Genomic DNA, 12147 nt, shown 5'->3' with positions numbered 1-12147 from the left:
TGGGACCCCAATCACATAGCACTGTAGTTGACGAGGAATTTCATCTATGTCGGTCTCTGGAATGTCTCCTGTCAAACGCTATAGATGGCTCTCCAATTCGGCCAAGGTCTCTGCTGATTCGTCTTGTGGGGCTGGTGCCATTGCAGATGGTTGTTTCCTCTCGTAAGGCCAGAGAGCGGCTATTTGCTATGGACCCACATCTGCATTGAAACTTTTACTATCAATTTTGCGACGAGATAAAAACAAAAAAAAAATTAAATAGGAAAATGTTGAAAATGATTTTACCTGAGTCATCCCATTGCTCTCCTGGTTGAAGTGCCATGTCTGGGTCCCCGTGAAAATCTACCTCAGCATAAGGAAATTCCAAATATAGCAAAAACCTGGTTTTCCAACCAATGGAAATACTCAGGTTTGAATCGAACGACCTTTGTCCCCTCATCAGGATGACGGGCCATAACTGCAACCCATCGCATCAGTTTGGGCTCTCGAGGAAGTCCAACTCCAACAGTGAGGTGCTGCAGGACCAACATTGGGACCCTTTCCAGACCGAAGCTCACAACTAAAGCACCATATCCAAAGGTCTTTAGTTGTCCGTTCTTGGCTCTGGTCAGTTGGCCTTTTACATTAGCCAACACAACATCGCACCAATTGAAGATGGTGCCTGGAAAGCAGTCAACTGCCATCCGCATCTGGGATCCAGTGGCTATATGTAGTGTGGCGCTCCCACAGAGCCTGGTAACAATAAACATGATCACCATGAGTTCAGGACGGGATATGGTTTTGATGTCTATCCCTTTGTCTCTAGTCTAGTTGTTGCAGAACTCTAGCCGGAGGCTATCGATAGACTGGCCACCTAGCCTAGTCCCGAATAGAGTCAAGTCTTCACCTTTCTTAGGCAAACCAATCAAAAAGTATATGTATGCTGGCTCAATTTCAAGCTGGTGGCCACCAATGAGGAAGCACTGGTCCTGTATGCTCCACCTGTCTACCAGTCAATGCAAGAAGTCCACCTGGGCCCTCATGCCAGGTATGGCCCAGAATTTGTACAAGCCGCATGCCTTTAATGCACCGATCGAAGGTTGGTGATTTAATGCAGCAATATCTACATCCTCATGCTCCCGTTCTCGCCAATTGAGCATGATGTATACTCTACATCCAACAAAAAGGCGAATTAGAATGCAAAAAATTGAATTGTTTGGGTGAATTTTGAGAAATTTAAGGTTAAAAACCCTTGCTGCAGGGACCGCACCCTCTCTCTTAGAGACAGTGTGTGGGTCCATAGCTTGCCTTCACAGCAGGTGCGGACCCCTAAATTTTTCCCCACTAAGAAAAAGTCAGGGTCCACAGGTTGCCTGTGTTATGCCTGCGGGCCCCCGCGCGGGTTTCTAGCCTAAAAATCCTCTAAAAAATGAAATGAAACCCTAAAAAACAAATTGAAATGGATAAAATTGAAGAGTAGGATGATATGGATTACATGGAGGAGACGGCGCTCGATTCCGACGGATGAATTTTCCGCAATCTTTACGGGAAGTTTTTGACCAAAAGCACTATTTTCTCACCCAAATCTTAAACGGTAAAAATGAATTGACGAAAGCCATTTTTATAAGTTTTTTGAATAAATGAATTGTAAATTTGTTTATGTTTCACTTTAGAAAGGTAACTTTTACAACATTCTTATCAATTTTAAACAGCTATGAGTAATGTTTGAGTTTTTGTTAAGGATAATGGATTTTTTCAGGGGAAATCGGTCATTTTCGACGAAAAAACATTAGAGTCACCTTTAAGCTCTTTTATGACTCGTAAAACATGAAAAGATCGCCGATTTTTTCTTTTTAAACTCGTTAAAACGGAATTAAAAATACGGTCCACTTACAGCTCTTTTTCTGACCGTAAAAACATGAAAAGATTGCCAGATTTTTGTCGTTTCAAATTCGATATTGGTTATAAAACGACGTGTCATTGATCTCTTTTTTACTTTTTCGGATCAAAGGCACTAATTACGAAAACTACTCCTTGGTCATAATGATCAAGTGGTTCTCTCAAGTATTATTTTATACTTTTTTTGGCTTGGGAGACACAAATTTACGAAAAAGGTCAACCCTGGAGTCTACTTAAGTTTTTTCAGACTCTCTAAAATTGAAAAACGCCGAGTTTCTCCTATACTAGACTTGTTAAAATTTAACAGTAAAGGACCTGTTCAATTACAAATAGGAACGAACCACTCCTTCTTAGGGTCCGTTGGACTCATCCGAAGGATGAGCTTATAATCAAGCAAATGTTATCCTCCTCAAGCTTGTCAAAAATAAATAGGTACTTGCCAGAAATGATGGGGGAAAAGAGAGAAAAATGAGCCTGTTTGTCATACTTTGTAACCACTCTTGAACACGACATTTTTCATTCACCTGGGTTGGGAAATCCTTTGCCTAAGAGTTGATCAAACCACATTGAAATTCTTCAGCCGGTTTCTGGGTATTAACTTTGGGTCAATTGTCACCAAACCATCTACTGTGTCGTTATGTGTTCAAGAGGTCAGTGTCAATAAGCCATTCATTTGCAAAATATCTATCATCCATCTTTACCATCCCTGAGTCAGTCCTTGCAACTAAATTTCTTCAACTTGATCTATGATTTTGTGTTGTGGGCTTGCCTACGGCGGATCGCTTTCTATCGACTCTAGCTCATTATCTAGAAAGGTTATCTAGAAATCGTCAGTACCTTGGGATCTGCATGCCTCAATGGCAGGTTTCTCGCCTTCGATGATAGGTTGCATCATTGACCTTTGATCAAAGGATTCCATGACATGTTCGACATCAACACATCTATTCACATCTCATGGATTGTACTAAGTACTTTGAGAGGCATTGACACTACTGGTGGTTTCTCTCACACTTGTTAACAGTTTACATCATCGATTGGTAATCAAGTGGTTTCTACCATGTTCGACTTCAACACATTCATTCGCATGGTCAGAATCGTACTATTTTGGGAAGTAGAAATGAAGACCCTCGATCTAGTTTCTACCATCCAGGTTGCGAGGAATTTTGTATTCATTATATTGTGGACTATTCATAAATAGATGGTTGCGTCCATACTGTGTCTACATGTGTCTATACTTGTGATGTATTACAATATCATTCCTATATCAGAGCAGTAGTTAGTTTTCTAGTCAGTTTTGATCTGAGTATGGGAATGCCTACCTCAGCGATGATATGATCTCATATATATATTTTGCATTGAATATTTTTACAGGTTCCAACCAGGCTCTCCACAAGATGATCCTCAAAATGATAAAGTACTTCACTCTTCCTAAATGATAAATGAAATCCTCATCTACTACAGACTTAACACTTTAGGGGGCAATCTGTTACACAAAAATATCGTCACCATGACTATTTGCAGTCAGTATGGGTCTATCATCACTTGTGCTATCCTCCTAACAAGTCTCAGACCTCAGATCTTGAAGTCAATATTTGAAAATGAGAGAAAGACATTGAAAATCAACAAAGCTCTGGTTCTGCACTTTCTCTCACTATTGCCTATGGTCCCGCACCCCCTTTGCACAATACCTGCGGACCTGCCCTCTCTGTCCCTAAAGGAGTGGGTGCGGACCCCTATGAAAGTCAAAAAGGCACAAGTTTATTCTAAAAAAATCACTTTGGATTAATTCTAGATTATTCTAGAAGGAATTTTGAGGTGGATTTTTCGCTCTTAGGTGGTTCATGCATCCCAAAAGATAAGGAGCTAATCCCTTTATGAGAGGAGATATCCCTTTGAATGAGAGCTTTATCCCTTTGAAGGAGGACCTAGAAACTTCCCTCCATTGCACAATAAATTAAGGCATTGGTCTGGTTGCTGGGGAGGTTAAAAAGCTGAACATTTTTTAGGGTAAATGCTAGTGTAATTGAGACTTCCTAGTTAAGCTTGAGAGGAGAGATCACATACCTTTTGGCTTCATTGGGAAGAGAGTGAAACGTGTCAAAGTAAAGGAGAATTCTTGTTGGACCCTGGGAGGAGCTTGTACAGCATCAAGGCACATGTTGTAAAGTTCTTCTTTGATTTGAATTAATACAATCAGATTCATTTTTCTCAACAAATTGTCTTATGTCGTTTGTTTCATGAATTCCTTGATCATCATGATAAGTATACTTTATGATATTGGCTTTTCAGGTGCTATTTAATTTGTTTTCTTGTTTGTGTTTGCAGATTCGCTACATGGGAGCTCATTTGGATCAAAGGAGCAAGTCTTCCACAAACTTGCATTGGACCCAAGGTAGGCCTAAAACACTTGTTTGCCTTTGTTTATGAATTTCATATTTAGAGAAAGATAGTTTTTGATTGGCTTTCTTGTCACTAGATATCGTTAGATTCTAGGAAGGTCTATCTTGTCCGAAAGATCGACTCATTACCTGTGACAGTTTCCATGATTATTTGCAACTTTACTATAAATTTCATTGATCATTTTCCACCTTCATGACCTTATTTTAATGAGTCTTCTGAAATATTGTCATTCTATAACGGGACTTGCTTCTTCATGTGTGTATGAAACCCATGCCTCAGTCATAACATAAATAATTTTCTTTTTCCTTTTTTTACATAAATTACATAAAATTGTCATTTGATATGTCATTATGAAGACTATACCTAGTTACATATTTCAACATTATTCATCTGTTATTCCATCTTATTATTTATATTTTTTCCTTGCAGGATGTTTCTAGGGTGACTCCAAGAAGTATACAATTTTTTGGTATAGAGGGTCATGTTATACCATATACACCTAGACCAGAACCCCATAACATGTCGTTTACACATTCTGTTGGTATAGAGAGTCATGTTATGCCATCTACACCTAGACCAAAACTCCATAACATGCCCTCTACATCAAATGTGGGTCTAGTTAGCATTCTCCCACCAGGACCAGGAAAAGTTTCTTTGAGGAGTCTTATAGACTCACAAACAAGAATGTTAAGGCTCCTACCAGATATTCCTACAAATGTTCAAATCAGACAAGAAATAATTGAACAAATTCTATTATGGGAAATGTCATTTTTGGAGAGTGTAGCTCCTACAAGAGATCAACAGGTAAAATTATTTTATTTTTTTTATAATTTCATTTGCTATGTGTAGGATCATTATTTTAGAAATGAAAAATAGTTTCATATTTTGGTTGGGTTCTTAATAGTTCCTCAATTTCATTGTAAATGCAGGAAGTAAGTGACATAGTGCATAATGTATCTATAAGGGAACCTTCCTCAATCCTGAAGACTACAACAATATCATCGGTGACCACAAAAGGAATGCAAGAAGTTACAATCTTGCTCACTTCAGAAGGAAATGTCTTGAAGGATGAAACAAGGCTGAACTTTTATCACTTTATTTTTCGTCGTGCAAAACAATTATTTGGAAATACCATCCAAATGGATTGGAGGAAACAAGGCAATGCCAAAAAAGAGGAACTATTTAAGGATGTAGTAATAGCATTTGGTAATCTCGGATTTGATAAGGAACTTATTTTACAGATTGCAAGTAAATACATGCACTCAAAGAGGTCAAATTTAAGGACAAAGTTGACAAAGAACTTGATGTATCCACGTCTAGCTTGGATCACAGACCAAGTGACGTGGGATGAAATTATGAAAGATGCCAAGTTTAAGAGGAAAGTCCTCACAAATCCAAACTATATGCCATCTGCACAAGGAGGAGCTAAGAGACATGCACTAGATACAAGAAAAGCAACCCAAGCTAGGGTGTCAAAAATTGGATCTCACAAATTAGGCTCTGGTGGATATAATAGTATTCGTGGTGGTATGGTAAGTGATATGTCCATCTATTATATTTTCTATTTTAGGCAAAGTAACCATTGTCACAATGAGTTAATTGTATCTTATTAGTTATTTAACCTTATAGATATGATTATCTTTGTTAATGTAGGTTCACTAGTTTCAAAAGGAAGCTTCAGTGGAAGACCTAAAATATTCTTTATTACATGGTTCCCAAGGTCTTTGCCAATGCATGATAAATCGAGGGGAAAAATTAATTACTGGTTATGGATCCAAGGTTAGTTGTTTATAATATTATATGAATAATGCAATAAATCAATTGGAGGTTTTAATGTTATTATAACAAGTTAAAGTGTGTTGTGTATAGGAATCAGGTGAAACATCTGGCAGTGAGCATGGGGAGGAGATACAAGCACATGATGATTTGCTTGTTGCACAAAATCATCCAATAGTCATTCTTGATCCTCGGCAGGAAACCATTCTTGAATTTCAGTGAATGGGAGACAAAAATAATGAGGAGGGTGTTCAATGTGATGAGCATTCCACACCCACAATTAATGTGGCACCTTCAAAAAAGAGGACAAAAAGGATTGATATGTGTTAAATTTTAATAACTTGAATGTGCATCGCCCTAGCTTCTAAGGAGCGCACTAGGTTGTGAGGGTACGAACATAAACTAATTATGTGTGCAACAAAACAAATTTTGAAGATACTTTGTTTTTTTGATGAGTACTTACATATTATGGGCATCACTAAGACTGTTGCAGGTCCTAACTTGTATTATTTGTTTGATTATGATCAATTTGATATGCTTATATTTGTGTTGTATGTAGATGACCTGGTCCTAAAAGTTAGTTAAAAAAACTCTATCCCATGGTGCAAGAAGAAACTGGCAAGTGAAGTTGACATGAAGGACATACACCTCATGTGTTATTTCTTGGTCTTGGAGGTTTGGCTGAGTTGAGGTGAGGTGGTCCTCGAATAGGGGTAAGTAAGCAATTGAGATTCTGAAGAAGTTTTGGATAATGGACAATAAACCATAGGCTACTTTTATGATACATATTTTGAAGTTATCAGTAGATTAAGATTCAAATTTGGTTGATTCTTCAACGTACAAAAAATATATAGGTTCCCTAACATATCTGGTAGAATTTAGCAGTCAAATTGCCATGTGCGTGAGATCCCTTGTCTCATAAACAAGGGGGGCTCAGACACCAATTTAGTGTCCATATTGGCTGCTAATATATGGTTGAGTTGAGGTTGCTACAAATATGTTCCATGTTTTGAGGTATGCAAGGTACTTAAAGGGCACACTGGCACAGTGCTTTGAGCTACTGCATGCTTTAGTGGATTTTGACGGGGCCAGAGATACAAGTGGCAGGAAGAGTGATTCATGGTTTTGTTTCAGCTTGCATTCAAATACAATATCTTTGTTATGATGGGATACCCATGTGTGCAAGTTGAAGAAGTCCCTTTCTGGGCTAAATTAGCCTCCTTTGCTTGGTACTCATGGATTTATTAGTACTTATAGATTATGGGCATCACTAAGACCATTGTAGGTCCTAAATTTTATTATTTGTTTGATTATGATAAATTTGATATGCTTATATTTGTGTTGTATGTAGATTACCTGGTCCTAACAGTTAGTTTAAAAAACTCTATCCCATGGTGCAATAAGAAACTAGCCCCTTTGGTTTCATAGAATGAATATTTACATATAAATTTGTTGTGGGTCTTCTATGAATGCATGCATTTACATTTGATCAGGTAATGACAGACCCAGATGCTCCTAGTCCAAACAAACCCAACATGCGAGAATGGGTTCACTGGTATAATAAATTCCTTCCCTTCTCCTTTCTTCAATTTATAGAAACATGCAGGAATGGCTTCACTGGTATAATAAATTCCTACCCTTCTGCTCTCTTCAATTTATATAGACAATACACTAAAAAAACAATACACTGCAAAAAATTGAGAGAGAGACACTCTAATGGTAATAATATTTGGTTATTATTACCAAGAAGATTTCATATCTCCAGTTTTAGTATTCTAATATGCGTTCTTGAGCTTCACAGCCTCTGCAATATTATCAAAGTTTCTAGTGCATATTAGACTAGATAGGTCAGATTATATTTGGTAGTGCTCACATTCAGTTATAAATTGATGGTGTCTAAACAATGGCACTGGTTTAGATCGTGTTTTCCCATAGTCCATATTCAATGAACTCACTAGCTTTGTCCATATTCAATGTACTCAATGCTGCCACAAAATGGCACATACATAGAAACTGACTCATTCCCATCCTCACATAGAGTTGCTAGCACTTCCTCTTCCTCCTTTTTCATTTGTACTATCACCACTTCATTGCATATTTGCCACGCCATACTATTTAGTATTTTTATATGGGCCAATACATTGTCCTAGTCATCCCAGCTGTATAATGCACAGTTGTACCGTTGTAACACTAACATAGGCACCAAAAGCTATGCTACTAGAAAGGATTAAAATTAAAGTAGGATGCTAAGACCTTAATGTCTTTGCATGTCAAACACTATGTAATAAATATTCAGGTTTGCACATGGAGTTCATAGGTTCAAGGGTAAAACATTTAGATCTATGGCCAACCCTAATAGGTTCAAGGTTGTTTGCTTCTGGATTGTAACACTATCTAAGAAACATTTTGTTTGCTCATTGAGTCTTTTGATTCAAAGTTAAAATAAATATTATCTAATAAAGAGTTTCTTTTCACCAAGAGCTAATAGATTCAAGGTTAAAACATTCAGGTCTACAACTAGAGTTAATAACTTAATAGTTCCATCTTCAAAGTTAAGAAATCTTCTTTTTTGGTCTCGGAAACACTATCTAATAAATATTTAGTTCAAAATAATAGACTTTGGACAATCAAGTATTATTTAATAAATATTTTGAGTGTTTTCAAAAACCTAGCAATCATATATTGACTTTTAAAACATTAAAATAACAGTTTTTGTCTTGTCAAAATACCATATAATTGGTACTAGAGAATAATAGATTCGAATTTTTGAATATGATGTTTGCACAAAATTATTATTTTATTCTGGTTAACCAAAATAGATCTACTGAAAATGGATCTATTATTTATGGTAGTTCTTTAAATTTGGTATCTCAATGAACTTTGCACCCAGCTTAAGAATAGATTGATAAAGATGGATATAATGCTGGTTGGTATTGGTAATGGGAGTTTAATCATACTTTTTCTTATAATTTGGTATCTCTTTGAGGTTTGCAGCTGGTTGATGGATAGATCATAGTTTAGTTGGATCTACTCTAATTTTCATCTTGCTTTAATACATCATGGATTTTTGTGGACTTTAATGGTTAAGAAAATTATATCATAGTGTATTAGGTTAAGATGGTTTATTATTTATTTTCTCTTGTCTTTTTCTTAAGTTGATATATTATTTGGGATTAAGATTCTTTTTTAATAGGTTTGATGAAGATTAATGTATTCTAGTTTACTAGGTTAATATTTTTTGTTTTAGTAATTTTTTTGTTCTCATCATCTTAAAGATAACATGAAGTTGAGATGAATCATTTTAGGTATAAACCTTTTTGGTTTTAGGTTTAGTTAAGATTAGTCTCTTCTAGCTTGTGAGGTTAATTTGTTTTGTTTTACTTTTTTACATTTTTTAATTGTTTTACTTTTTTAGTTGTTTTTACCTAAGGTGATAAACTCTTGAACTGAGATTTTCTTGTCAGTTTTTTTAAATACTGACTTTTAAGCATTGGGGTGTGATATTTTCGAGGTTTAGATAGATTTATACTATCTTTAGGTTAGATTAAATCGAACTGATATTCTTACGGATTAGATAGATTTGTACATTCTTATGTTAGATTAAATGGAACTATGTTGAATTCTACTAGGTTATTTACATTTGTTTTAAGATAATGGTCAGTAAGTTGAATAAATAATAATTTTTGTTTTTGTATTGGTGATCTCAATTAGGATAGTGACTGATATTCCTGGAGCCATAGATGCAGCTCAAGGCTAGCTAGCCTTTTCACTTGGTGGACTGTGTGGATTACATTGTACTTAGCCTTCGTTCCTTCTATTTTCAAAATTTCAAAATGCTGTTTAATTTCATTATTTTATCTCAGTGGTTGAGTTTACAAGTTTTTGCAGGGCATGAAATAGATATGTTGTGATTTGTGACATGATGTACTTTCCATCCTATTAACTATTTTGGTCATCTTTTTTTTCGCATGCTTTGTAATACTAAGTATTTTTCCTGTCTATTGGTGAAAATCATGAAGTTTGATGTGTGCAAAGGAGTATGCTTCTGGATACCCTTGCAAAAGAATCGGCTCCAGAAACGATCAGATTCAATGCTAAAGTTGTTTCCATTCAACAATCTACATACTCTTCTTTAACTATAGTAAAACTGGGAGATGGAACGCTTATCAAAGCTAAGGTAGCATCTTAAATCCAAACTTCTGACTCCCATTTGAAGTAGTAAAACTTGGGCGTAATTCTAACAAATTACCTAGTAGTTACACTACAATAAGCCTTCTGAAGCTGAGGCAGACTAATTACATATCCTTGGAATGTAACAATGTAACAGAGTGTTAATCCCCTCTAGAGACATCCTTCTATAGACTTTGATTCTCAAATGATATTTGAGGCATCCCTGTTCTCCTATGTTTTTTACCTATTTTCTATGGAATGGGGATGAGAACAGTAATTCCACAAATATCATTTGATGCATCTCCAGTTTTGTGGGAATGGCTCATTGCATGTCGCTGGGACATCCCCTACATGAAGGGACCATTCTTAAGATATTCCCAGCAAGAAAGGCATTAGTCTGCCATTCCTGAAATTTGGTTCTATGTTGGAGCCATTGGTGAAATTCATTTGCTTGCCAATTCTTGCTGGAAGATAGAATCATTAACCTTTGGCCCATTACAATGTCAACCTACAAAGACAGTTAAAGCATTGGATAAAGATGCACCCTTTATAATACAACAAACCTTTCATAGGTTGTTTGAGACAAGTAAAATGCAAGCTGAGTTGAGTTCACTGTTATATATCCATAAATAGAAGTTCCTCCTCAACTGTACATTATATATATTATAGCCACTGACATAATGATGGCATGATCTGGTGAGAAGCCTTGATTAATTGAATTACATTATGTTATATGGAATTGTTCAACTTATGAATAATTACAGGTAACCAAAAAATTTGGTTTCTCTGGTAGAGAACTATTTAGCAAAAAATGAAAATAGATTGCTAATCTTTGCTTTCAGCTAGGACTAACATCGTTTGATTTTTCTTCGATCTTCAAGACAAACTATTTCCACTGTTAAAACTTAAATAGATGTAAAGTAGAGGGTAGGCAATATTTATTTGGCCAGAGGCCAAGATTACTTTATGTGACCCAAAGTATAATCGTGAACAACTATAGCTTGTATTGAAACACTTGCATATAGGCAATGAAGCACATAAAGTTCCATCGTAAGTTGCAGATGTACATAATCAAAATGTTTGCTATTAAATAATTTAAGAAACAATACACATTTTAGCCTAGGAGATCATGACCATATACAACGATGAGAATAGAAAAATTATTTCCCAACTTAATATTCAACCTCAATTTGATTTTCTTGTTTATAATCCAAGAATCCATGGTAAGAAGGCCTATAGATCTGGAGGAGGAGCTCAGAATGATGGCCCAAGAAGTCCATGGTTATGTGGAAGCCGTTTTGAATAGTCTTGCTGCAAATGTTCCCAAAGTAAGACATCCATGTGGATGAGCACACAATACAACCATACAAAATCTCAGTGTTTATTCAGTCCATGATACTTGAATTGATGATTTGCAAGATGTGGTGCTTTGTCAAGTTGAGAAAGCCAAGGATGAAATGCTGACCCAACTTTATAGCTCAGTCAGGTAAGGTTTAATGACAAAATGTTGTTAAGGTACATCAATAATTAGTTTGATTATTTTTCCATTTCTGTACTTTGCCAGAATGATTTTGATTTTCACTTGAAATCAGGTCTCTTGGGACTTTACAAAAGTAGTGCTTTTTGTCATCCTTTGCAGGTGTAGTAGACACTTGTTGATTGGAGCACTGTACATTTGAGCTTTTGGGGTGCCTTTTCAACTTTTTCTTTAAAAAGGTCCTACACGGATCTAAACTTGGATCGATCCCAAGAGAACTTTTGACTTATCAATTCTATTTTCCCGTGTTGATATGTATGTAGTGTGGGCTCAGTAGCAACGCCTTTAAACCTCAATATCAATGACAATGGAGCAACTATGAGCCCTTTTTTGGTTCCTTTTTATCAGCACTCTGTTTTACTCGTTTACGTCTCTTTATTTTGAAT

Source organism: Pinus tabuliformis, chromosome 6, assembly GCF_031772625.1.
Source record: "Pinus tabuliformis cultivar Carrire ecotype Pingquan chromosome 6, CPIR1, whole genome shotgun sequence".
In the NCBI taxonomy this organism is placed as follows: Eukaryota; Viridiplantae; Streptophyta; class Pinopsida; order Pinales; family Pinaceae; genus Pinus; species Pinus tabuliformis.
Note: the sequence above shows the minus strand (reverse complement) of the source record.